The sequence below is a fragment of the Episyrphus balteatus genome, chromosome 1 (assembly GCF_945859705.1).
Source record: "Episyrphus balteatus chromosome 1, idEpiBalt1.1, whole genome shotgun sequence".
In the NCBI taxonomy this organism is placed as follows: domain Eukaryota; kingdom Metazoa; phylum Arthropoda; class Insecta; order Diptera; family Syrphidae; genus Episyrphus; species Episyrphus balteatus.
The window spans coordinates 5,383,981-5,411,663 of NC_079134.1; the positions used below are offsets into that span (position 1 = coordinate 5,383,981).

Consider the following 27,683-nt stretch of genomic DNA (forward strand, 5'->3'; position numbering starts at 1 on the left):
ATAGCTTCTATAAAGTTTCCATAAGAAGTCGTGGGAGAGTTTAGAATCATATTCAATCATATATTAAACATGTAATCTGCAAAAATTGAAAAAAACAGCTTCCTTAAAGCTTCTATAGTACTTCTCATTGCTTCGCTTAAGTTTCTCTAGTACTTCTCGCTCCGAAAATATGCGATATAACTATACAGAATGAATCTTAGTGAGGCATTGACCTTAAAATATTCCCATATTTGCAATTTTTTGATTGTTGAAGTTAAGCATTCTCTAAATAAAATGTAGGATTTCAGTTCTTAACAAAACACCCTATAACCACTTATGATGTAGGAATTTTCGAAGAATCTTTAATCGGATATCAAAAACAAAAGCGTAGGTAGTATACACATACATAATACATTGTATTCTTATATAACACCTTCAATCGAACTATATACAGCTATAAATAAGCATTTTTTAATGAAAGCTTTTGAAGCTGCCATATCGCTTGGCAGCACACAAAGTGATTTGTCATAATAATTCGTTTGTGATATCTCTCCTCTGGCATGATGACAGTTTTCTGTGGTTGTCATTTGATTTAAATCATTGAAAATGTATGTGACATGATACAAAAAAAAAAAAATAAGGAAGAAGGAAAAGGTTAACAAAAGGTTAACTTTTTGAGTTTTGAGAAGAGTGCAAAATATGCGTAGGTGTAAAGAAAATTTCTTTTCTTAATTAGAAGTTTTGCTGACGTATAAAATTCTTTTAGAAGTTATTAGAATTAATTAAATACCTAACAATAGTTCTTTATCAAGTTAAGGAAATGAACCAGAAATGAATCGTCGGCGTAAAGCAAAATTGTTCTAAATCCACTTTTTACCGAAAATAAGTTAATGATGCAGTTTTACTAATTTAAGGGTGCTCTTTCCGAATTTGAAAACCGTTTTTGTCAAAAAAAATTTCATTCCGCAGATAATATAATTAAATGGGACATAGAACAATAAAAACAGGGAAGTAGTCTTTTAAAAATGAGCCCGAGTATTCTTGATTGTTCTAAGTCCCATCATATTTTGTTCTAAGTCCACTTTTTATTCAAGGAAAAAACGTACTTGTATAGGAATTGTTCTATGTCCAATTTTGGGTTTTTAGTTTTAAAAATTATTTAAAAATAGTATTCATCTACTAATGAGGTAAACTTATATATTTTATTCAAGAGAAAAGAACAAACTGTATAAAAAACATAACTTGAATGGCAAACGAGCAGAAAATTGTCGTATTAAACCAATTTGAAACTTAAAAATCGTCCCCTGTAAAATTTGGTTTTTGTTACTTCGAACAATTTTGCTTTACGGCGACGATATGTATGTATTAAAAATTCCGTTTAAGAGAAAACTTTGGTCATTGCTGCAAAAATTAAAATTCAAAAATTAAATTTCAAAACCACCTGAAATCTATTCATTTACTTTTAGGAAGTAAAAGCTACGATTTTAAAGATGATTCATTGCACTAACCTCATACATATATGTAAAATTTAAGGGAAGTAACATAGGCCCAATTCCTAAAGTGACTTACAAAAATGATACAGGACAACAAAGTCAGACCGGAAGGTCGACAAAATTTTATTTATCTGAATCACAAAATCCGAAATCTCGGAAACTCAAAATCCAGAAACCTCAAAATTTCGAAAACTTAAAATAGCGAATATCCAAAATCTCAAAAACCCCAAATCCAGATGAACTCAAATCCAAAGAACAAGAACTGAGCAATAATTTGCTGTTTTCAGAAATTTTGGTTTTCAGAATTTTGGATTTATCGAAATCCTTAATTTTCGGGTAACTGGGTTTTCGGAACTCTGACGTCAAAAGATGTAAAAGCTGATTTCTGAAATTTTTGTTGGCCTGCTATCTTTTTTGTTAGCCACTTCATGGAGTTGGACCTAAGACATGAAATGTTTTTTTTATTTTAGAAATATTTATTGCCCAGACACCTTTTACTGTTTGACCAACAGAAATTGAAATCATTTCAAAAACGGGCCAACAAAATTTGGGTCTACCTCAGGGGCGTATACAGGTTTGCTTTTTGGGGGGGGGTCATGCCATTTTTTTTTTTTTTTCAAAAGTTTTGATAGCAGGCATAAACCTGAAAATGGGCTTTTTGAATTATTAATTATTTCGAATCAAAAAGTTCCGAATGTAGTTCTAAAAATAACCAAACAAAAACGGTATGAGATTCGTTTAAGTTTAGCGTTAAGCCTTAAAGCCTAGAACGCTGCTGATGTGAAACGAAATTTTTCGTCGGTGTCCACGAAGACAACGAAATGCTTGCGAAATTTGGACCGAAAAATACTCAAAAATTGCAAAACATAAATGAAAAAAAAAGCAAACACGCATCGCAGAAAGACATGTAATGACAAAATGAACAACAAAAACAAACAAAAAAAGCTCAAAATGTCATTTTTCCACACACAATGAATGTCCCCGGCAATTGTTTGTGTGCGAAAAAGAAGTTTAGACTTTCAATTTCGTTGTGCCGAACAGCGTACTACAGAACGAAAAGTTGAACGAAATTTTTGGTTTACCATTTCGTTGTTTTATTTTTGTATGGGATTTTTCGTTTCTTATCAGCAGCGTACTAGGCTTTAATTTTGACCAATTAAGGCTATCCTCTCCTAAAAATAAAATGTACTGTACGAGTACTTCGATTGAATAATTTGCCTTAAAACAACTGTTCATTGTTTTCCGCTAGCCCAGAAAGTTAAAATAAAAATCGTTTTTACTTAATAACAGTTTTAACTTTTGAATTAAAAGTCTTCCTAACCTCAGGCAAACGAATCGCAAAGTTTTGTAAAAAAAATTGAATTTGAAAATATAATTTTTTTTAAATTTTGTTTTAAAATTGTATAGGAATTTAAAATACCACTATTAAAATAGTAAAGACAAAAAAAATTATTTTGGCGATATTTTGGAATTCGTCCGTTTTCAGGTATTAATCAGCGGTTTACAATATAAAAAACATTCAGTTGTATTTAATAGATTAAGCCCTGCTTTTTCAATCGTCAGATAGACTATCAGAAGAATAAATGTCACTATAAAAAAAAAAACTTTTATTCCTAGGAATAAGCTCATACTTAGGTTTATCTAACTATTCAAAAAATTAGCCCTAAGTGATATTTAATAATAATATTTAAATTGCCTTAGATAAGGTTGCTTACACTGCTTCTATAATTGGCTGGCCATTGATGATTAACAAATCGATAGTTGTTTCAAAAAATGCAACAGATCTAGCAAATTTAGTATGTACCTACAAAATACTGTTATATTCTGTAAGCAAACAAAATTCACCAAATTTTATCAGACGAATGTATTGAACTGGAACATTGCAAAAAAACTAAAAAGATTTGAGAAATGATATCCTTCTTTAACATTTTGCCGATGACGAATTTTATCAACAGAATTAACCTCCACACAGCAAGGCCACAGAAAGCTTCCCTATTTAAAACATATTTTATTCACTTCATCATATACAAAAATAGAAGATATGGCTGCTTCTTTTATTTGCTGGTAAGCAGTGTCTTGCCCTTAAGATATTATTTTTGTGTACCTACTAGATTCAATTTCTTTTAAAAAGCTTTGAATATAATAGGTACGTATCCGGATTTTGTTTCCATACACAGCTCTACAGCACAGCTCAACTAATATTATCGAACGAATCAAAATAATCCTAATCCAGCATAGCGTTCGCTAAAAATATGACCACATCCCCAAAATATGGTAAAATAGTTTGTTTGAATACCAAAAATTTGTTTACTTTTAATTTTCGTTCATGTTCTAAAACTTCAACATTTTGAAAATAATCTTACTCAAAAGATTTCAGTATCACATAACAAATTCTTTTTTAAGTTCTGAGTTCTTGGGGGGGGGGTCATGACCCCGTGACCCCCCCCCCCCTTGTATACGCCGTTGGTCTACCTACTGTTTAAAGCGCACAGAATATAGCGAAAGATAGGGCTGGACCTTTGCTAGAGAAAATGATGTATTCAACTTTTGTTGCCGGCTCTACACATCGTAGAAATCAGATTTCAAATAAACGTTAGAATCCTGTCTAGATCACGCTTTTGCGGAACGGAGCACCAAAAAATTGATGCCTAGAAATATTATATTGGTCCAAAAAAGTACCAAACATAGTTAAGAACTATTATCAAAACTTTAAAGAAGCCAATTTTCATGGGTTATTTTCTTTCTTGTTAACTAAGATTTTACAAACATCTTTTCACCATTAGTCTTATAATTTTTTAGGATAATTGATGTAAATGTAAAGAATATTAAAAAAAAAAAGGAAAACATTTCAAAGCTATAATTAGTCTTTTCATTTGAACCTTGACAGCTTTAAAGTCACAGACGGCGACTCACGAAGCGCTATCCAAAACCTTTTAAACCAATATCAGGAGACCAGAGGATTAGGAAGAGCTAATGCTCCCAAAGCTACAAAGGACCAATTTGCTACGAACTTCTGTCAGTACAAAGTAATCGCTTGCAAGAAGATCGGCCGTTTTCCACGAGACCTTTAACTCGGGCTGAAATTACCGAAAAAAACACTAGTCGGCAAAAAAACAAAAAAATTCGGGAGCAAGAACTCTATTAGGTGATTTGAATGAACTTGAGTGTGCTGAATTCAACACAGTTTACATATTTTTTCCATCATATCTAGTTTTTGAGCTCTGCAATTTTAGCTATAAAGTCCCAAAAACTAATTTAAAATGACATTTTTTTTTTTTTTGACATTTGATCTTAACATATTATTTTTCCGTAATATTTTGCTATTTTTTCAACCGAATCAGGAGTCAAAAACTGAAATTTACTTAAAATCTGCTTCAAAAACCATAAGTTACTTTAACCACCAAGATTTTGAGATATCATACCTTTCTATAGCAAATATCTTTTAGAAAAAAAAATAATTTTGAAAATAAAAATAAACGTGTTTAAGATGATAAAATATGGCTTTTGAATATTGCATTATGTAGTTTTGCGAAAAAAAATTTAACGGTGATGAAATTCAACGCCAAAAGTGCCACAAAAACGCGTTTTTGACCTGTTAATATTTAAATATTTCGAAAACTTGACGTGCCAGGGAAATTTTGACTTCAGATTAGGAATCAGCACACAAAAGTCCTTTAGAAAAGTATGGTTTGGTTCAAGCTCCATTTTCGTTGCCGACTAGTGTAACCGAATAATTCGTTTGAAAATTGCACTTCAAAAAGAAATATTACATGAAGCTTTGGTGTAAGGTGCTTTTTACGAATTAATGTTAAGTAAAATAAAAATATAAAAAATAATAAATACAAAAAGAAGCGGAAAAAGTTTTCACTCAATTTTTGATCAGTTTAGTCAAGTCCTTAATAAATAAATGCTGAAATTATATAAAGGTAGTGCCATCCATTATTAACTTTAATTACAAGTCAATTCTAATAAAGCCTTATGTTATGGGTACGTGTTACAAAAATTTAATGATGTTTTTTTTTTGGAGTTTTGAACTTTATCAAGTAAAAGGATAAAGGCTAGTCTTCTTTCTTGATAATCAACGCTTAGCCACCAATACAATGTTATTAAATCTAAAGAACTATAATTAAAAGCTTGTAATTAAGGCTCGAATAGGCAATTTTATTTAGGTAAATAACAAATAAAGCTAACTACGATTATTATCTACTTCCAAAAACATTTTCCTTATCTGTATAGGTAATCAAAAAACCATTGAAAAAGCAATTTCGTGCTAATTATCTTCACATAAATAAATTACAAATAATTGGTCTCTTATCCTGATTATTACCTACATCCAAAATTACAAAAAAAAAAAAAAAGAAAGAAAACCATAAGCAATAACCAAAGAACAAAAATCCATCAACTCAGGAGCTTTTTTCAATATTGTAACAAACTAATTACCCACCTTTCTCACGCTTCATATATATATCTTTATTCCTTAATATGGCTTCTAAATGATTTCCCGCTTCTTCTTCTTCTTCTTCTTCGGACAAAATCAAAACAATTTTCCATCTTCACTCACACGAGTGCAAACATAACAATATCGACAAAAAAAAAAACACGTATAAGTAAGTTTTCCTTGATGTCATAACTGAATTACCTCGTTCGATAGTCGATAATAGCATGAAAAACACAACAAATCGCTTGGAAACCTTATAAACTCTTCTTATATGTTTCTTGAAGATATTTTGTTAGAAATTTCCTTTTTTTTTCTTCTCTTTTTCCACTTCACTCGCAACACACAAAGAAATAAAGAAGAAAAATAAATAAAAAAGAAAATGTATGAGCAAAAGCAAAAATTATTCCAAAGAATATAGGAAAATAAAAGAACAAAAAATAGAGTCGAACATCTTTAACCACTTTCGTTTTTCTTGATGTGTGTTTTTTTTTTTCTGTGCACACACAAGAGACCTACTTTTTCAAGCTCTCTGATGGACAAAAAGTCAAATAAGAAAAAAAAAAACTGAGTAGGTATGGTCACTTTATTGATTTAACCAAGTCCTGTTCATGTACAGATACCTAACCCCCCCAAACCCCAGTCAAGTCTAAAAAGGTAGGAGGTTTAAGAAGAAAAGCCAACAAAAATGAAAATACTAAAATGGTATGGGGTAGGTATAAAGTCTCAGATGTGCCTACACCCCAAACCCATTTGGTTGGGGTTGGATGATTTTTGGCTTAGTTTGAGTAATTAGTGGTATTTTTTTTGCTTGCCTTTGGGGGATAAAGAGAATAGAATTGGAATGAGGAATCATTAAGGAAAAAAAAAAAAAAAAACACCGAGAAAGCTTTGAGTAGTTTGTTCTTTGCTTTTGAATGGTTACCTTTTTTCTATTCAGAAAGTCAAAAAAAGAATATGAAATTGGGTTTGTGAAATAATATCATCTCAAGGAAAAATATGTTCATTAAGACTGGCGGAAAATATAGTTAAAAAGAGCTCATGTCTTTTGAGTTCTAATGACAAAATTTTTTTTTAATACGCAGTTATTTGACACAAGCAAAGTGGAATTTAAACTATGGAAGCCTACATTTTGGAAAAAAAAAACTGCCCTAAATATAAATTTTTAAAGCAAAGTTTGATTAATGGTTTTTAAATTCTAAGGGCCCGGACGATGTGTCTATTTTCCTTCATTTTAGAACAACTTAAAAAATTCAAATCACTTTTCACTTTCACTCTTTCTTCACAATTTACAGATGACCATGGACCGTCTTAAATGTAGAAGCATTTGAAAATGTTTTACTATACTATTTCATCGCTGAATATGTTTCTCTTTGGTTGAATTTCATTTTTCATGAGGAAAAAGTAATAGGTGCGAGTGCTTATTGCGTTACCACTGAATTACCGTATTTAAGAAATAATTATTGACGAATTTTTTATTATTGTTATTCTTATTCTTTAATGCTACTAATTTTGACATTGACATAAAAAAAAAAAAAAACATAAACAATTTGTATAATCTAAGCTACATTTTAAAGCCATAAACATTAATTTAAGTTGCGGCGTTCTCATGTTATCAGAGTTTGAAAGTAGCTTTACTGATTTTTTTTCGATTTTTTTTTTTAATCAAATGTGGAAACTTTTTTTATTTTTTTCCTAATTTTTCGACAAAACTTTGGTAGTTTAGAGACCTTTATTTCAAAAGTACATCGCGTAGATCTCGGAATATTAACACTTCAATACAACCATATCGAACAATTTTTCATTTTTTTCCAATGAGAGTGATTTTCAAACCTCGTTTTCTCTGCTTTTTTTTAGTTGAAAATTTTGCACTGAAAATAAACAAATTTTTTGCAAAAAACCAAAAAACTTTTGTACATTTTTAAGCTACATTTCAAGACCATTAACAAAAAGGCCATATAAACACATTGGTTGCGGCATGGGTATATTTCGGCCACATAGAGAAAATACTAAAACGTGTCTTTTGATATTTCTGTATAAATTACACGGTGTAACACTCAAAATATACGCGGGCGGAGACCTATCAGGTTTTGTAGAGCTAGTCGCACTGAATACGAAACGGTATTTGAAAATCCCCTAACACCCCCAAAATCTGGAGTTACGGGCAAAAAACGGGTTTTTGGGCCTTCACCCATTGAAAAAATTCTAGCTTCGACAATTTTTTACCCATTTTCGATTTTTTTTGATAGAAGATAAATATACCTTTTTAACAATGTATAAAACATGTAACTCGGTTAAACCTAGAGCTGATGATACCCGGGTAACCGGTTACCCGGGTAGTACCCGGGTACCCGAGTAAATCGGGTAATGCCCGGGTACCCGGGTACTACCCGGATACCCGAAACTACCCGGGTACCCGGGTACCCAACTACCCGATTACCCGACTACCCGATTACCCGGGTATAATTTGTCACTGAATTTATCTGTATTGCTACCTACTTTTACAAAATATTTTTTCACGACTAGTTAAATGCTTTTGAAAAAGTGATAAAGACAGTAATATAATTGTTTTTATTTGTATATTCGGTTACCCGGTTACCCGGGCACCCGGGTAATTTCGCTTACCCGGGTACCCGGTTACCCGGGTAATAGCCATTTTACCCGGGTAAACGGGTACTCGGGTAATTTACTACCCGGGTACAAGCTACCCGGCTAACCGAGTACCCGGGTAGCATTATACCCGGGTCGAATCATCGGCCCTAGTTAAACCACTTAGAATTTATAAGATGTCAAAGTTTAAAAATTCAATTTTTTTTGTCATTTGCTTAACTTCGGCATCAATTTAAAGTATATGTTTTCAAAACAACATGCTATTTAAAAAATATATTCTAAAACTATATTTATTTCCCAATTGATCGAGGTATTTTTTATGAAAATCACTTCAAAATTGGCTTAGAAAAAAAAAATTTCGATTTCAACCCAGATACAGAAATTCGAACTTTTAGGTATAGAACAAAAATGTTGTTTCGGCACGTAGTAGGATAAGTTGGACGCCAGGATTTGATGAAGGGTTTTTGTAGAGGAGCTCAATACAAACATTTTTTTTCTTTGGGAGGGGGGTCTATCTCCCCCCGTTTAGGTGGGAGGGGCATTTTTCTAAAAAAAAATTATCAAAATAAAAAAAAATTATTAAAAAACAACGGCAACACTTACAGTAACAAATGATACCATTTCCAAAAGGCAAAATTGTGCATTTGATTCTAATTTTTAAATCAATATAATATTACCAATAGTTTTTGAAATAATCGATTTCAAAGTTATAAATAGGGGAAAAAAAATTTGTTTAAACTTATTTTATACTATTTTTCTCCAGACTGCGAATTTTAGTAAAAAAAATTACTCACACAGAAAACTTCCTCAATTGATTCCTTATCGAACCGTGAAAACTATATGTTTCTATGTCTTCTAGTTTTTGGGAAAATTGAAAAATTATTTTATTAGATTTTTCTTTTTTCAAAATATTTTTTGTTTTTATTTGTTTTTATTTTTCAATTTTCTCAAAAACTAGACATAGAAACATATAGTTTTCACTGTTCGATAAGGAATTAATTGAGGCAGTTTTCTGTCTAAGTAATTTATTTACTAAAATTCACAGTCTGGACAAAAATAGTATAAAATGAGTTTTCAAACATTTTTTTCCCCTATTTTTAACTTTGGAATCGATTTAGTGAAAAGGGTTGCTAAACATAAACGATCTACAGAGTAGAAGTCCTAGACTGAAAAAAGTCCTTGATTCCGTCCAAAATCTGGAAAAAAGCATCCAAAACATTCGAAGCTCCAAAACTACAGTAAGGAGATGAAAAACCAACAGAACACATAATTCTGTTGGTTTTTTTTAGTTGGTTTCTTTCGCTTTCTCTAAGAACTCGATTTAAATTTAATCGATTTTCATATTCGAGTATTTGATTTTTCGGAGGTGAATTTGATTTGCAAACGCATAAAATTAATGTAATAAAATGCACGACTGGGTCGCACGAACTTGCTCTTATAGTTAAAGTTGCTTAAATTTTTAAGACTTATTATATAGAAATTTGGAAAAAAAAATAAAATTCGTTTAAAAAAAAAAATAAAATTAAATCTGAAATTAAATTGCCCTCCAAAACAAGTATGCAGTTTTGATTGATATATTAACGTGCATTTTTAGAAAAAAAATTTTCAAAATCGTTAGAGCCGTTTTTTAAAAAAACAATTTTTTATAAATAATTTTTTGGAAAAAAAGTTTTAAAATAAAATTGTAATGCCATTTTGTAGACATCACTAATGAACATCTAAAAACAAAATTTCAAAAAAATTCAATGTCGCGTTTTCGAAAATTTGATTTTTCAAAAAAAAATTTTCAAAATTTTTTTAAAAATCCAAAAATTATTTTTTTGGAAATTTAATTTTTGGTTTATATTTAAATTATATAAATGCTTCTTCACAAAAAGTTTCGTTGAAATCGAATAAGAAGTTTCGGAGATATTCGAATTTGAAAAAAACGGTTCTATGGCAGGTACCGTTAATAACGATTTTCGAAAAAAAAATTTTTCATTGAAATATAGACCTCAGCTTAAAACTAATATTTGAATTTTTTAAACAAAATCGTTGGAGCCGTTTTTGAGATATTTCAATTTTACTAAAATCGGTATATGACAAGTACCGTTATTTTTGGTCCAAAAAAATTAATTCCAAAAACCCCTCTGGAGAGTCGCCAAATAACGCTACATACCAAGTTTGACATTAATCGGTCCATCCGTTTAGGCTGTAGCTCCTTATACAGACAGACAGACAGACAGACAGACAGACAGACAGACAGACTGACAGACTGACAGACGGACTTCCGGGACCCACTTTTTTGGCATTGTCTACCATCGTAATGTCATGGAAAAATGTTATCTCAACTTTTTACTTGCGATATAGGTACTATATATCAAGTTATGCATTCGTACAAAAAAAAAAAGTTGAGATAACATTTTTCCATGACATTACGATGGTAGACAATGCCAAAAAAGTGGGTCCCGGAAGTCCGTCTGTCTGTCTGTCAGTCTGTCTGTCTGTCTGTCTGTCTGTCTGTCTGTCTGTCTGTATAAGGAGCTACAGCCTAAACGGATGGACCGATTAATGTCAAACTTGGTATGTAGCGTTATTTGGCGACTCTCCAGAGGGGTTTTTGGAATTAATTTTTTTGGACCAAAAATAACGGTACTTGTCATATACCGATTTAGGTAAAATTGAAATATCTCGAAAACGGCTCCAACGATTTTGTTTAAAAAATTCAAGCAGTAGTTATAAGCTAAGGTCTATCTTTCAATAAAAAAATTTTTTTTTGAGAATCATTATTAACGGTACCTGCCATAGAACCGTTTTTTTTCAAATCCGATTATCTCCGAAACTGCTTATTCGATTTCAACGAAACTTTTTGTGAAGAAGCATTTATATAATTTAAATATAATCCAAAAATAAGATTTTGAAAAAAAATAATTTTTGGATTTTTAAAAAAATTTTGAAAATTTTTTTTTGAAAAATCAAATTTTCGAAAACGGGACATTGAATTTTTTTGAAATTTTGTTTTTAGATGTTGATTAGTGATTTCTAAAGAATGGCATACCAATTTTATTTTAAAACTTTTTTTCCAAAAAATTATTTATAAAAAATTAGTTTTTTAAAAAAGGGCTCTAACGATTTTGAAAATTTTTTTTCTAAAAATGCATCTTAATATATCAATCAAAACTGCTTACTTGTTTTGGAGGGCAATTTAATTTCAGATTTTATTTTATTTTTTTTTTTTAAACGAATTTTATTTTTTTTTCCAAATTTCTATATAATAAGTCTTAAAAATTTAAGCAACTTTAACTATAAGAGCAAGTTCGTGCGACCCAGTCGTGCATTTTATTTTTTTTTGTACGAATGCATAACTTGATATATAGTACCTATATCGCAAGTAAAAAACCTATACAATTTATGCGAAACCTTTTTTTTGAGGATCTTCTACGTGAACTGTAATGTATAGTAAGTGCCGATCAATTTTTTTTTTTTTTGTTTATATTTTTTGTACAAAAAATGAGTGATTGCAAAAATATTAAATGCAAAAATGAAGGCGCTCATCTATCTCCTCAATTGGTTGTTGGAGAAGAAAATCGATTCACTATTTTCCTTCTTTTCCCTTTTTGTCTTTTTTTGTTTCTTAAATTTGAGTTTCTTTATTGCAATTTTACTGAAATTAAAAATGAATCTATTTCTAAACAAAAAAAATCCTACGATATAAATCGACCACTTTCTCTCTCAACAAAAAAATGATTCTATCCTCCAAACTTTACTTCCTAACATAGTACTACAATGCTTCCGTCTCCCAATTCCCACCACGATAGAAAATTGTATCTATACATTTTTCATTTGTCTCTGCTCCAATGCTCTCCAAAGAAGCATATATACACTACATATTCATTCTTCTGCACAAAGGACAAAGCGAAGCCGAGCGTGCGAACACGCCAAAGGAAAATAATTACTTTCAGCATTTGTTCCTCGTCTCGTATCTGCGATGTTTTCAATTTAATTTTTTTTTTTTTTTCAAGCCAGCCAAGGCAGTCAACCCCAGCCCATAGTCGATTCCAGCATACATGTTTTTTTCAGATTGCTCTCCTGTATTTTTCTGCATCCGTTTCTGAAGCTTTATATCGAACGACAATACTTTATTTTGTTTGATTTCAATTTTTTGTTTTTGTCCTCCTTTTTTTTTTGAATTTAGATGAAAATAGTTTGCTTCTTTGGTTACATTTTAACCGGGGATTAAATTGAATCCAGAAATTCAATTTGTTTCTCTTCTATTTTCTATTTTCTATTTTTTTGTTTTTTTTTTTTTGTTAGTGTGTTGTTTGCGCTGCACTCGCTTTTATAGTTTATGCATTTATCACTCTATCGCGAGAATCCGTGCCGTCCGCCCCTACGATCGCCATGTTTGCTGCTGAGGGTGAGAAATAGAAATTCGCTTGAGCAGGACATGAGGACGAAGGATTCATATGAAATATGTTTGCAATACAATTTTAATACTCGCGCACAAGTAAAATGCAAAAAAAAGCGGAAATATTAACAAAAAAGAAAGAGAGGGAGTTAGATCTCTGCAAATGATAAAATCAGCAGACTTTTTTTTCTATTTTGAAAAACATCAGGTTTCCACTTTTTTTCAAACCAATGTTTTTAGCTTACTTTGAAACCTCAGAGTCAATTTAAAAACTTTCTCTATTCCATCTGTGATTTTTTTGTTTCAACTCTTTTTGCCACAAAAAAAAAAAAACACAATTTATGTGGTAAAGTTGAGTCTGAATACATTTTCACTAAACCAGCGCAAGTTTAGATGAAAATGGAATAAAATAGAAACTAAACAAAATGGGAATACCTATCTACTTTTTCGAATAGAATAATTGAAAATGCAAAATGAATGCTAAACATTGTGTGAAACATTCTTATTGTATATATAAGTGAATAATGCCAAAGTTGTTGGTGTTAAGTGGCGCCCAACGTGAAAATTCTATTCAGAAAACTATGCGTTGATTTTATACGAAAAGTTAGGTGTTATGTTGGAAAAAAGGAAGAAGATTTTTAGGATTGTTTAATAAAATGTGGCTTTGGATGTTAACAAAATAAAATAAATTAAAATCCAAGTTATGCAGGTACTAAACTAAGAAGCGAAGTTGTAAAGGGAAGTAAAATTGATGTGTTGAATATATAATTGCCTCTAGAAGGCACAATATTTAAATTAATGTGACGTCGAATAGCATATAACTAGCGGACAAGCAAGACACTTTTAACGATACCTGATTTGTCAAATTACGATCAATAGTTTAGAAGTTATGATGGAACAGATAAATACCGGTCAAACATACATATTAGGGTGGGTCAAAAAAAATCGAAATTCGTTTTTTTTGATCTGGTACTTCGAAAACTCGATTGCTATACACCTCTAGAATATACTCACCAAATATGAGCTCTTTATCTTAATGGGAAGATCCTCCACTTTTCAATTTTCCATTTTTACATCAAGCTTCTACCAAAAAAAAATATTTTTTTTATTAATTGAATTTTTAGCCAATTTTTTTACATATTCTTGAAGAAAATTGAACGCTCTACAAAAAAGGTTAAATACACTTTTTTTAATTATCTAACCGTTTAATAGATATTTGAGGTCCGAAAATCGAGAAAATCCTTAAAAATTGGTTTTTTTGTTCTTAATTTTTTAACAAATTGAAAAATTAAATAAATCAAACGCGCAAGACATATTCGTATAGAAAATTAATTGTTTCGCAAAAAAGGTCTTGATAACTTTTTTCATTAATCTAACCATTCTAAAGATATTCGAGGTCAAAGTTAAAAAAAATTATAAAAACATTTTTTACTTTTAAAAATTTTCCAGTTCACTGAAAATTCATTATTTTCAATTTAGGTAGCAAGATATATTCTTGTAGGGGCTTAAACGTTCTACAATTAATTTCTTGGCATCATATTGATTGCTTTAACCGTTTAGAAGATATTCGTATCCAAACTAATGCCCACTGATTTCAATAGTTTTCTTATGGTCCCTATGCATTGCGACTTGGATGCGAATATCTTCTAAACGGTTAAGGCAACCAATTTGATGCCAAGGACTTTTTTGAAAAACATTTAAGCCCCTACAATAATCCATCTTACTACCTTAATAATAATGACTATTCAGTGAATTACAAAATTTTGAAAAGTAAAAAAAGTTTTTATATTTTTGTTTAACTTTGACCTCAAATATCTTTGAAATGGTTAGATAAATAAAAAAAAAGTTACTAAGACCTTTTTTGTGGAGCAATCTGTTTCCTACAAGAATATGTCATGCGCGTTTGATTTATTATAATTTTTCAATTTGTTACAAAATTAAGAACAAAAAAACGAATTTTCAAAGATTTTCTCGATTTTTGGACCTCAAATATCTACCAAACGGTTAGATAATTAAAAAAAGTGTATTTAACCTTTTTTGTAGAGCGTTTAATTTTCTACAAGAATATGTAAAAAAATTGGCTAAAAAGTCAATTAATAAAAAAATTATTTTTTTTTTTTTTGTAGAAGCTTGATGTAAAAATGGAAAATTGAAAAGCGGAGGACCTTCCCATTAAGATAAAGAGCTCATATTTGGTGAGTAAATTCTAGAGGTGTCTAGCAATCGAGTTTTCGAAGTACAAAATCAAAAAACGAATTTCCATTTTTTTTTTTTACCCACCCTAATACATATAATCATCCGTTTGGCTTTGTCGCAGGTATGGTTAAAATCAATATTGTATGAACAAAATTGTGTGATAGTAAGCGGATTGTGCTTTAAACGAAACATTTGTTTGCATACTCTGATATTTAACTAGCTCTATAATTATAACGATGGTTCACTATGGCGTATGCGTAACTTATTTTTTAAAGCCAATTGAGTTAATAGTCATTTTAGGATCTTTTACTGGTCACTATGTTTCCTCGATAGTCACGTACATAGACTTCAGCGCAAATATGATTACAATTTAATTCTTTCCGGGATGATAAATTTTATACCGAAAACGGCTAAAACTATCAAACTGGTTTGATTTGAGCAGACTGGTCTCTTCCCGAGCGGATGGAAAACAGCGCTTATGTCGTCTGTCCCTAAAAAAAATTAATCTTCTTCACCCTATAACTTCCGAACGATCGCATATAAGTTTTTTTTTTCTTAAAGAATTGAAAACGCTGATTAATCCTCTGTAGGTACACCTTTTTTTTGTGACGTTATAGGCAAACAGGTGCGAATTTGGTTTATAATTTTTCATGTCGCTAGAACTTTTTTCGGTCTCACTATTTCATAGAGAATCATTTATGAAATTGACGTAGAATTTTTCGAGGAGTTCTAATATAATATTGTATTCACAATTCCAAAAAAATATTATTTAACCCTTGAGACTTTTTTGTGACCACTTTTTTGAAAAATCTTAATTTTTTTTTATTTTTGTCCTGCCCAGTGCCCGATTCAGCAACCAATTTAGATTTGGTACAAGTTTTCGAAATATTTTGATATTCTATGACTCGCAAAATACTGAAAGTTTTGTATAATATTCGTCACTTTTTCGTTGAAATTTTATCAGATCTTCACAACTATCTGAACCTTACTTTAAAGGAAAGCTATCCCAACCAATTCGCCTGCTTAGGAAGCATTTTTTTGACCAAAAAAGTCAATTTATTGGAACTTATGACCCTTTCGTTGAGTGAATTCGCTATCGTCTCTTCAATTTTTAAAGGAATGCATAATAAGCAAAACAAAACATGAAAACGTCTGATTTTTATTTAAAAAATGTTTCGTAAGCGTCCATATCATAACTATCTAGATTAGAATATCTTTCCACTTAACAAAAAAAAAACTATTAAGAATGACAATTATTTTTCGAAATTCTTAGTATTTTGGGAGTCTCGACCTAAAATCTAATTTTCGAAAAACAGTTGACACCACTGCCACAGTGTTATCAGCTTAATAAATAATTTAAGGAACGAAAGCTTTTTAATGACATTTAATGGTAGCATGGTATTCGTACCCATGCCTTATGCCTACTGGTAATTGCAATGGAACTAAAATCATTACCTCATCTTGGAGAAAGTAAGGTTCCTGCACTTAATATTCCAATATCCTTGAATAGTAATGGGCATCGAGCACTTTTTTTTTGAAAATACGGCCTTTGGAGTCGCATAGTCTCTTTTTCGCTGGACTAGAAACTATCTTTTAAAGCGTTCAATACAAGGCAAATTCGATGGGTTCAAGTCTGAAACAACTGACAAAATAAATTATGGTGGACCTCAGGGTTCTATTCTGTCTCCTAGTTTTTTTCTTATTTTTATAAATGATCTCCTTTGTGAAACTTCTCATTCACTTATGTGTTTTGCTGATTAGAGTTCTCAGCTTTTCTAATTAGTTTCCTTACTTACAACCATGTTCTTCTAATTTGGACAGTTTTCCTAAGGGTAGATTAACCCTTTAAGAAAGCGCTTATTATAAAAAAATGCCTACATAAAATTTTGATAGAATCAGTTTTATGAACATTTTCTAATATTTCAAATATGTTTGTAATACTTTTTGTTCAAAGTTTTATTTAACACGCAAAAATATAAAAAATCGGAGATAGACACACACATATGCCCAAGCATATGTCCAATATAGAAATGTTTTTGAAAGTCTGTGCTGGGGAAGGGGATGGGTGTTGACAAATTCCACCTTGACGTATCTTGTATTTTTTGTCAATTTTGAAACAAAACTCTACCTGTTGGGCGCAATCTTGTTTCCATAAAAGACAAAAGCAGTAACATTTGAAACACTGAAACACAAATAACGTATAATTGATGTCTATAAAACAAAACTCATTGCTTAATGAGGTTCTCAAAACTATTTTAAAACTATTCTAAAATCTCATTTCATAACTGACCTAAAAGTTAATCAAAAACTGATTAAAATAGTAAGGTAATTAGGGTCTTAACTTGAAGAGTTGAACTTACCTGTTTTTTGTCAACAAAACAAATTTTATAAATGCAAAATTCAGTAAGTTCTATTGTAAAGTTTTACTCAATTAAGTTTTAAAACTACCATTGAATCTACAAATTATAAACAAATACAAATTTCAATTGAATTCACATTCTTCATTAATTTATTTTTCTTCCAAAAAAAAAACAAAATTTAATGAGACGTCAAAATGTCTAACTTTATTTGTACATCTTTATTCAAAAGTTCCAAGTTTTCAAGCCTTTCTATTAATCTTTTTCAAAAATATCAAAAAAAAAAGAATTTTAAGGTCAAAAAACTTTACTCCAAGTGTTAAAAGTTTAAGCTTCGAGGCCAAACAAATAATAAAAACAAAAATAAAAAAAAAAATAAACTACAAAAACAAAAAACCTTCGCAACATTAATTATTTCAAATGCAAACTTTTCCAATCGGAATTTGTTTTTTTTTTTTTTTGTTGTTCACCCTCATCCAATAAAATACTTTATATCCCTTATCCAGTTGGTCGACTTATCGGCAAAACAGTTTATTTCACAAAAAGTTATACCATTTCCCCCCTTTTTTTCTCTCACTACCAAATAGAATGCGATTAAATAAGTTAAGCAAAAAATCAAACCAACAAAATGTTGACCCACTTAAAAGCATTTTCTTCTTCTTCTTCGAAGATGTAAATAAACAAATAAAAAAAAATACTTTTGTATTTCTTATGAGAAGAAGTATAGAAGAAACATTGATTAAAAGTAGAAAGTAATCGCCACCGTAATTCACGATTTTATACTTTTTTTTATTTTTTGTTTTTTTCTGTTTGTTTTGTTTTAAACTAAATCTCCCTCGTTTTCTTAATTTAATTAACACACTTTACCTCGAACGAAATCTTATATTTTCTTTTATACAAAGTAGCTAAAGATACTTAAGAGGGTGAATAAAGAAGCAGGTGTCCTATAATGGCTTGTGTCTTTGTGTTTAAATAAAAAGAAAAAAAAGAAAAAGTATAAAACACGGACACGGTAATTTATAGCTTGGGATCTGTGTTGTCCCCTTTTTTAAAATTAAGACAAGTCGGCTATTAGAAAAAAATTCGTCTCGGCCTTCAAAGACAATTTCAGAGCAAATCCTATCTGTAGTCCTTTTTTTTACTCGATTTTAAGGACGAATATTGGCTTCACAGAAAAGTTTCTTGGGATTTCTGAGCAACTTGATGAAGATTTCGAACACTTTCTGAGATGGTTTTCACTAATACTTTTTCAAGACAACTCATACCAAGCAGCCTTCAGAAAAGGTGTCTAACTGTCAAAAGTTCCAAGGCGGATACAAGGGAAACAAAATATTTAAGACCTTCTTAATCTTGAACAAAAAAAGTTTGCAATAATTGAGCAAAAGCTTGCGTCGCAATCATGTCTTTTTATTTTCTTTTTTCCTATTTAACGTAGTAATCTCTTTGCAAGGTTATTTTTATTTTTTTGTACCCTCTTCTCTTCTTTTTTCTGCACACCCCTATTTATTTTTTTTTCTCTTTTTTTTTGTTGAAAATCCTTATGTCTTGTGCTATGCTTTTGCATAGTAGGTACGTACCCTTCTTTAATGCCTTTGCAAAGATTAAAAATCACGCTTTCTGATTTTGTGTGTCAATTAGAGGAAAAAATATAGTATGGCTTCGACCTAGGACAGGTCTTAAGCCGTTTAAAAAGCTCCCATATAATACTTGGATGTTCTGCCATACAGAAAAATATGGGTCAGGAAGAATAAAAAAAAAAAAGAATTCTATAGGAAGAAGGAGAGAATTTAAAAAAAAAAAAAATGAGCAAAAATAAAAAGGGAATTTGTTTGCGTTTTAAAGGATTCATGTTTTATATAATCAATTTTTTTTTAAATTTTCTTCTCAATGAAATTAAACGACCAAGGACAAGATGTTGAGCTTTTGCCATAAAATAGGATATAGAGCGCGGATATAAAAGACCACCAGCAGAGTTTCTGTGTGAGTTAATGTGCTGAGTCAAGGCAGATGGTGATGGTTAAAGTGCTTGTTGCTATCATATATTAAAAGAAGAATTTTTGTCTTTATCTTAAAACCCTCCTTTCTTCAAGCTTATGTTGTTTTTTTAATTTATGTTTTTTTTCTTTATCATGATTGTCATTATTACTGTCGGTTAATTGTTTTAAAATGTTTATTTAAGAAAAAGAATTAAAAGACGAATTTAACGTCTTATTTTATGATTTAGGAGGAATTGCAAGGATTTGGGTACAGATTCATGTTTCTTCAAATTGATTTGGTTTAAGAATTTTTTTAGAGTCTACTTAATCTGGTCATTCGGGTTTTTCAATTACCAATAATATTTTGTGTTCAAAAATGATTTTTTTTTTCAAAATTTGTCTTAATTTTAAATTAAAGTTACTTAAAAGTTTTTGCGCAAAAATCTTCGTTAGTATTGGTAAAGTCCTTAATGAGAAAGTCAGTTATCAAGAAAACTATGGCAGGTAGCGTTCAAAACGGATCAAAACTAGTTAAATATTTTAAAAGTAGGACCTTGTTTTTGACAGTAGACGAATATATTTTAATCAAAATCGTTACATGAGGCAAAATTTATTCACACTTCATTACTTTTCAAATTTTTAATAGATATTTTAAATTTAATGGAGAGTAAATAAATTAAGCCTAAGAGGCGTTTGTGAAAAAAAAAAAAACTTTTCTAATATGTTTATAAGGGAAGTACATTTTATTTTGATCTTAAGTATCCTCACTATCGAAATAAAATCAATATGAATTTAAAAAGCACACAAGGAAAGTTCACTACGGCGTATACATACTTTTTATTTTTCATTTTTTACGTTGCTTTGTTGAGTGTACCAAATAAAAAAATCACTATACTCATCAAAAACACTAGTTTCTGAAAATATTTACTAATACGAGCGGTACTAACCCGCCAGACAGTATCGCTACTACGCACGGTACAGATCCTGGATCGATTAGAAATAATCCGGTCATAGCTATACGGATTCCGGAGGCTGGCAAAGTAATGCAGCAGAAGTTTTGAATTGAAAGAGTTGATGATGGGGCGGCAAGTGGATGCACCCAAGAAACAAAATGGTGAAACACTGAAAACATAGTCTAGCTAGGAATTCCTTGTTGAAGAAATTCTAAGCATGTGCAGGTCACATGATCTTATAGTGTTAAATACCATGCTAATTAAAGTAAAAAATATTTGGGAATCTTTGCAAAGATCTGCTTGATGAAAACGAATAACATTTTTAAAAGAAACTATCAATGTGACAAAAGAAAAAGAACGCTTTTAAAGCTTGGTCAAAATGCCTCGAAAAAGACTAAAAACGTTGCAAAAAAGAAACAAAGAAGAAATGGTCCCAACATAAGGCAGAAAGTACGGAAAGGATTTATCGCGAGCTTGCTGAAATAAATAATGCCGAATAACCAAGAGTGCAGCTATCTTTAAAATTGACGCTCTAGGAATGAAGAATGCTTACACTGAGGGAAAAGTCATCATAAAAGAATGTAAAATCTATAAAAACCACATTGATTTAACTATTATTTGGAATGATTTTGTGTTGAAGGTGAATATTTAAATCAATGTGGAAAAAAAGTTAATTTTTGGTGGCTTCGTATCTTAAAGCAACATAAATCAAAGGAGTTTATCTTTTAAACGAAGGTGTTTCAAATTGAATTTATTTTTCTCTCAGTGTAGGAAATTTACTCACTAAAGTTTAATAACGATGCCCAAGGCATCACTCTTGGAGTGAAAAACTCCAAGAAAGGTAAGACGATTGGTCCAGACGAAATAACCTTTGAGTTCTGAAAAAAGGTGGGAGACATCGAGGTCTAATTGACTCACACGGGTTTTCATATTTAAGCTCATCAGCGGTGACAAAATGCCTAATCAGTGAAGAGACAGTTACCTTTCATAGACACTTACGGCATTTTATTGCATGATTTACTTTTCTGAGTGTCTCATTTAAGTGTTCTTTTTCAGTATTTACGGCGAAATACCAACCGCATATCATCAAGAAGATAAGGCACAGCAATAGCAAATAGCTTTATAATCTAATTTAGTAAGCAAATAAAATCAATATACATAGGTATGTATAATAAAAACAAAAAAAACATGTTAAGGAATGTTCACTCTGGCGTATACGTGTTTTTTTTTAAGATTTTTATTAAAACTCATATTGGATACATTGTAGTATATAAAAACAGCGATGATGGTGCCCCTTATTAAGAGTTATTGTCTACACTTACTGGAAACCTAATATCTAACCTTAATTTGGCCAGTTTTTGTATGGGCAATAGACTGTTTTAATTTTACACAATATTTGAATTTCCTTCCTGCTATCTTAATTGGTGCTTAAAAAGTCAAAATTAATTTCCTCGTTAAAATAAATTCGATCATATATCGTTTTTCCATGTCATACTTTAATTGAAGTTGACTTGACGGGTTTAAACGAGTTTTCGTCTGTTTGGAAAAGTTTTTTTTTTTTAACATTTATAGGTAATTTTTGAGTAATATCAATAAGAAGCTATAATTAAATTAACTCAAATTTCAAGCTCAAAAAGTCTTAGATTTAAATGTTTAACAATTAAGTATCTCTTAAAACGGTTTTAAAAGATGGCTTACCTTAAATAATATTTTTTTCAGTTTCTTGAAATCTAAAAAACTGTATCCGTTCGTCTGTAAATACAAAAAAAAAGTATTAAATAAATAAATAAATGAATAAACAAATCATTGTAAAAAAAAGAGCAGTATAATATTTTGAAAATAAGTAGGTAACTAAAAGAAAATGCAATCAATCAAACAAAAATTGAAGCACCTCTCGGTCAAGTCATGTATGCCCACAATATAACTTAAAAAATATTCGAATAACAATTCAAACAAGTTTATAAATAGTACAGGTAAAATAGTACATAAAATCAAGAAATAAAAAAAAATTGTTACACTCATGAAACTTGGCAAAAAGTTTACTTTTGGGATAAGAACCAAGGACAAAAAAAGTCTATAAAAAAGTTGGGTGGAAGGGTGTTTTTTCGCGGACAAGAGAGAGGGGGTGAAGGCTTTTTGGGACCAATTACAGATTTTACTGTCTCTTCGAAAAAAAACACCCTTTGACCTAAATTTTTTTATAAAAACTCTTTATTCTTGCTTTCTATCCCAAATTCAACGTTTTCACCAAATTTCATTAGGGTGATCCATCATTTGTGTTTTTACTAAAAAAAAACAACCTTTTAACCGTGATATTTTTATAAACACTTTAGATTCTTGTTTCTTGTCTCAAAAGTAACATAATTCTTGAATTTCAATAGGGTACCAATAGTATTACTCTAGTATTGCACACTTTTCCAAATATACCCATATTTTCTCTACACCTAAAAAAAAACACCCTTTTACATGAAAAAAATTTATAGAATTCTTTTATTCGTAATTCCCACGAGAAAGAGAACATATTTATTGAATTTCGTGAGGGTACCTTTTATACCATTGATTTTATTGGACTTATCGCGGATTTTCCCTATTTTCCCAAAAAAAAACACCCTTTAACTTAAAACATTTGTATAGACTTTTTGGGTTCTTGGTTTCTGTTATAAATGAAACAATTTTACCAATTTTCATTGGAGTAACAATTTTATCCCAGTTTTTGCGGTACTAATTCTGAATTTTATCATTTCTTGAAAAAAACACCCTTTTACTAAAGATAATTTTGTACTTTTTATAGATTCTTAATTCTTATACCAACCAAAACATTTTCACCAAGTTTTAAAAATTAATAAAATTTAAGTTAGCTGTTATGATACCCTTCTTACACACAACTTAACCTATCAAAAAAAAACACCCTTTCACCAAAAATAATTTTAAGAACTTTATGAATCCTTTGTCCCTGCTTTATCTAAAACCTCCATTCCGAATTTCATCAAAGTAGCATGTTTTTTACATGGATTTTGGTTATATTTTACCTGTTGAAGTAAAAAAACAAGCACCCTCTTGTTTTTAATCAGCAATAACTTTTCTTAGAGCAATCGTATTGACTTTATTTGTATGTCATTAGATTCAGCATCAAAAAAATACCTTGAAAACATGTGTCATATGATGATATTTGAAAAAACACCCTTCCACCCAACTTTTTTTTATAGACCTTTTTGTCCTTGGTTATTATCCCAAAAGCAAACTTTTTGCCAAGTTTCATGAGTGTAACATTTTTTTTTTTTTAATGCCTATTTTAAATATACAAAGTCTTATTTAAATTTAATAATTTTTTGTTGAAAAAGAATTGGATTGTGTTTGTGGTAAAACTGTAAAGTATTGATTCCTTGAAAACTTCCTTAATTTTGACACAGGAACTGAAACAGGCAGCTCACGAACGGCCAATAAAATATCCATCCAATACCTATATTTTTTATTGTGTAAAAAGAGAATAGAAGTACATTATTTTGTTTAAGTATTTTATGCAGAAATAACCCTCATCGAGAAATAACTTATTTTAAAAAGCCCAAAACTGGGGCACATTTGTTGACAATTTTTCTATGCTCTAGAACTTTTGATGTATATTCATCTCGAATTACTTTTGAAATATAGGGAACACCATAAAACCTTGTCAATAACCTATTTTTTAATAGTTCCTCAACTCGAAGAACGAGACTTCATAAAATTTCTATTATAAACTATAGGTACCTACAAGTTTTTGAAGGAGGAAATTTTATGCGACCCAGTCGTGCATTCTATTTTAATTTATGAAGACTTTTATTCTCGAAGAAGACGAAGACGACAACAACAGCAGCACGACTTCTCGTATTCACATTTATATTTCTTATTCCTAAAATTTTCATTTTTATGTAAGGTATACGAATTCCACTTCAGACTGCTTGAATAATAAATGAGAAAAAGCTTCATTTTCACTGCGATGGAGAGTCGGGAACCGGGAACACCACCCACCCCCTGACACCCAAGACTCACTCCATACTCTCCAGACTATATTCCTTCTTACTTAAGGGAAGGCGGAAATTAACGTGAGAGAAAACGAGAAAATATCCAAAACAAAACACATATTGAAAGCCAAGAATGGAAAAAAAGAAAAAAAAAAAACACAAACACGGTCATGAAAAATTCAACCATTTTATGAGGGTGCCGCGGGAATTTCTTTATAGCCTAAGGCTTAAAGAGCTCCTCCACATTGCTCTTGTGTTTGTTTGTTGTTTTCGTTATTGGAGGCACCAACCGAGTTTATTTTTTTTTTTGTTTGTTTTTATTGTGTACGAGTACGAGAGAAAGTTGTGGGGGGGGTAAGTATATGTGGTGCGGCTACGAAGTGGCAACGGCAACGGAAGCGGATACATTTTTAATGGCGCTCGTTCGCGTTTTTATTTGAATGTCCAGGGTAGAAAGTTTTACATCATTATGAGGGTAAATTTGTGTTTGTTTTGTTTGTTTGTGTGTACAGGTTGCTCCTGGATCTACTCTTTGAACGCACATGTGTTTATCGAAACCATATTGAGAGGGGGGGGGGGGGGGATTTTGTATTGATCGTAAATTGGTGCGGGGTAGTTTACTGGTTGCATTATACTATCTTAAGGGTACCCCCAGTTCCAACTTGTACATATTTTATTGCTTCTTTCATTTTGTACATTTTCAAGATGGCAGTTATAAGAGCGAGCAAAAGAGTACAAAATGTGAAGTTATGCGTTGTGGAAGTGTTTTTTTGTTCTTTTGTTGTTTTTGCTTTTTTATGTTTGTTCACTTAACAAACGCGTGAATAACAGCAAAGGGAACACCATTTTTTTTTTTAAATACCATTTCAACGAAAAACGCATTACTCTTGTCGTATATGAAAAGTACTTAAGAGAGAACACATATGCGGTAGAAGTTTTACAGAGGCATCGCATTAAAAGTTTTTAAATGCAAACGGGGTGACAGAGAAAAACATTAACTTGTATGTTTTTTTGTATATTACAAGAGTTTTAACTCATTGATAGTTTTTTTTTTTTTTTAATTTTTTTGAAGTTGGTACGCTTTTTAATGTTTTGAGTGACTTTTGTAAGTGCAAGCACTTCACATATCAAAGTATAAGTTACATTTTAAGCGTTAGGTGGAAATAAAACATGATTGAGATTTGAGACTTACAAAGGTCGGAAGTTACAAAAAAGTTTTTAAATTAAACGGAGCAAATATAAATGCACTTTTGAGTAATGTACAACATTAACTTGAATTTATATGAGTTTTTGTTTCTCAAAGGGATGTGTTGACTCTTAGACAATATAATCATCGTCGTTATGAGATAAGAAATAATCCCTTTACAAAGTATACTCGTTTAAGGAGTAATTTTCTGAATTGTTGTTTTTGTCTTTACTGAGGCCTCTTTTTCTATTCTTATTATAGTCGAACTTATCTTTCGTTTGACATCAATCTCAACCGTTTATCTTATCAGCAAAGTTAATCGATGCACATAGGAGTATTTTCATCAAAAACCTGGCCATAATTATTTTTTGTAGTTTTTGTTATTATTTCTGTTTAAAATGAATACTTCTACAAGAAAATACAATATAAACCTAACTTTTGTTATTTTTATTTTTTCATCAAAAACTCATTAATTTGATTAATTGCCTGTGGACATTATTTTTCTCAAATTTTTTTCCTCATCCCTAATACGCAATTCTCTTTTTTTTTTTTCTCTATTCCCCAACCTTAATTAAGATCACCCAACATAAAATACACTAATAACATCAGTAAATTTAATTTTAAAATAAAAAAACATTGCATAATTTAAGGAGTATTTTCTATCAGAAAGTGAAAAACTAATTGATCCTCAATTCTCTAAAGACCACGTAAGAGCACCCAATTTTTGTTGCATTGGTTTAAGGAATATATAAACTAACTCATAAGTTTCAATTGATCGCAGAATAATGGGGTATACTAAAACAAAATCATTAAAGTTCAAATAATAACTTAACAAAAATACCAAGTTTTTATATATTTATTTTAGGCCCGAATTAAAATAGAAAACAGCATCTAATTTTTCCAAAACTGTATTAATATCGTTAATAAATAACTAAAGAAGAAATTTCAATTAAATTTTTTTTAGATTTCTATCACAACACTTTGATATTGCATATTGAATAACACTTACCAAAGTACTTTACATTGAAATAAAAATGAGATAGTAGTAACAGTTAACTTTGAACTCATTTTTTAACAAGACACGATCGAAAAACAAAAAAATAAGTACAGGATATTGACCCATGTTTATTTTGCACCTACTTTGACAACTTTTTTGGTGTCAATTTTGATTTTCAGAAAATCGACTTTTGATCAGGTTTTTACTGCAAATACTCCTATGTGTGATGGTAATTAAAAATGTATTTAAAAAAAAGCTAACGTAACTAATACACTACTTAAACCTCATGTGTTTTATAATACTTTGTACTAATAGCAGGGTTGAAAACAAATTAGTTTGAAGCCGCTGTACCTATATTCAATTTGTTTTAAGACAGACGCCAACTTACTGGAAAACAAAGTGTGTATCGTTTTAATAAAAAGTTTATTGAAGACAAAAAGCTAGGGAGTGGAGGTTTTGGACCCTGAAATACAGAGTACTTTACTAAATTAGGAGCTTGTTTAGATCAGAAACACCAAAATTTTTCATTATACTACAAAATGATTTTATCAAAACAATAATTTGGATTCGGAACCGGACCAAACAACTCCGATTTGTATGTTTTTTTAAATATCGGTAATAAAAAAAAATATTCTCTAGGGATTAAAATTTCCAAGGAGAATATATGTAGGGAGAGAGTGGGGCCAAATGTAACACTTTTTTCTAAAATCGATGGTTCTCCTACAAATTTGAAAGTGGGTCAACCAGACCTTTTTTAAATTAAAGACCCATGTTTTAGCTCCAAGATCAATCATAAAAATTTAGCAAAACATAACGGTAATGTTGAAAAATAAAGCTTCCAAAAAAAAAATCGTGTTGTTTCAACTTACCCCACATACGGGGCAAAGTGTAACACATACCGGGGTAGGTTGTACCAAGAACTAAAAATAAGAGAAAAATACCTTTATTTGTTTATATTTATTTATTTTTAATTAATAACAATAAAAACAAACCTCAGTCATGAAATTTTGGTGCAAATTTGTAAAAAGTGGAGCAAATCCAAGATTTCCAGAGAAAATTTGACAGTAGTCTTAAATAAAAGTTATTCGAATTCATAAATTGTTTTATAAGCTTTAT

The 27,683-nt window shown here is 30.4% G+C and overlaps 2 protein-coding genes across 4 annotated transcripts in view; one reads left to right on the plus strand and one right to left on the minus strand.

The window, feature by feature from the left end:
• LOC129906637 (MKRN2 opposite strand protein) overlaps positions 1–22,133 on the minus strand; it is a 69,168-nt gene extending 47,035 nt beyond the window's left edge. The window contains exon 1 of the mRNA XM_055982461.1: positions 22,085–22,133. The gene's annotated coding sequence lies outside the window, so the exon portion shown is untranslated. The remainder of the gene's footprint in view (positions 1–22,084) is intronic.
• The window catches only part of LOC129906635 (protein eyes shut), a 122,883-nt gene that overhangs the window by 37,007 nt on the left and 58,193 nt on the right, over positions 1–27,683 (plus strand). The window lies entirely within an intron of this gene.